Here is a 1,408-nt window from a genome sequence, read left to right on the forward strand (position 1 = left end):
ATTTTATTCAAGAAAACACGAACTTACGCCACAATGATTTATCTATGAAAGTCTTTTTGCACATGCGTAATATCGTCTAGCATTTATGTTTTACGCAATGAACAATGTTTTAAAGGAATTGAATTCTTCTGTAAATTGAACAAAGGAAATCCTTGGCTGCTGCCATCTTTTTGCCTTCACCTAATGGAGAATATATAACTTAATTCTTATGCCATTTGCAGTTGATATGTGCGGGGTTTTCCTCTTATTTTGTTTTGCTTCAGTCGACACTAACCTTGCTTCTTGAGAAGTTGAATGTTTGGGTGTTTTTGGTTAGAGCTCGATAATGGACTACTGGTTTTGCAATGGACACCATTCCTAGGGGTGGAGCAGTTTGATTTTAGCTGCTCAGTCTCGACCCAGATAGCTTGTGATCTACTCAAACTTGGCCTAATATGGTTGTGACTCTTGTGAGTTGTGTCTAAACTCAAATTTAGTTATCAGATAAACTTATTTTAACACAAATAATATCTCTAATCGCATAATATGTTATAAAATTCTTCGAGATTATATAACAGGACAAGTGAACAAAGGAGTATTGTAAGTTAGCAACACGGAAATTTCAGGCTCGATAAGCCGGGATTGAGCAAGAGTTTGAACTATTAGAATTGGTGCGAGCCAAATGAGTTATCTCTAAACCAAAATGATTTTGTCTTAACGAGGTAAAAAATGAAATGGTTCACAGAGGTCATGTCCCCCAAAAAAGATTTACTTCGTGCTATAAGAAAAAAAAAATTAAAAAAAAAGTCAGACAAAATAATGAACAAACTTTCTAATTTTTTTTTCTTTAACCTAATAAACAAAATAGAAATATAAAAACAGAGGATAATAACACAAAAACAAAAAAAAAAAAGGTCCTACCGGGAGTCGAACCCAGGTCGCTGGATTCAAAGTCCAGAGTGCTAACCACTACACCATAGAACCAGATGTGCAAAATATTGTTTCTGAATAATAATAATACAAATGTTATTTTGATTCTTTTTTTTTTTTGGGTTTTTGTAAGCTATGCCATTAAGGTTGTTGAGTTTCTAAAGTGTGCCCATACTTTTTCAAAATTACAAGCTGTTCCCTCAATTTAAGTTATTTAATCAAACGTACCCTCTGACGTAAACACGACTTCAGTAATTGTACATAAATAGGAAGTAATAAGAAGCGGATGAGAAAAAAGAATAAAAATACACCGAGAGCTTGACATATCAATGGTTTCTTTTAGAAGAAAGAAGAATAAGCACATGAGAAAATTTGGAAAAAAAATGCTAAATTTTAACTTACTTATATAACTCTAACCCAATTTTGGTGTGAAATTTCTCTCCAAAGTGTTGTAATAAACCGTTAACACAACTATTATCGTTATAGGGTAAAGTTGAAT

The 1,408-nt window shown here is 32.8% G+C and overlaps 1 non-coding gene across 1 annotated transcript; it reads right to left on the reverse strand.

The window, feature by feature from the left end:
- Window positions 1-891: 891 nt before the first annotated feature.
- On the reverse strand, window positions 892-963 carry TRNAQ-UUG (transfer RNA glutamine (anticodon UUG)). The gene has a single exon. It is a non-coding gene; the product is annotated as a tRNA-Gln (tRNA).
- Window positions 964-1,408: the final 445 nt, after the last annotated feature.

The sequence above is a fragment of the Chenopodium album genome, chromosome 11 (genome assembly GCF_948465745.1).
Source record: "Chenopodium album chromosome 11, dcCheAlbu1.1, whole genome shotgun sequence".
Lineage (NCBI taxonomy): Eukaryota > Viridiplantae > Streptophyta > Magnoliopsida > Caryophyllales > Amaranthaceae > Chenopodium > Chenopodium album.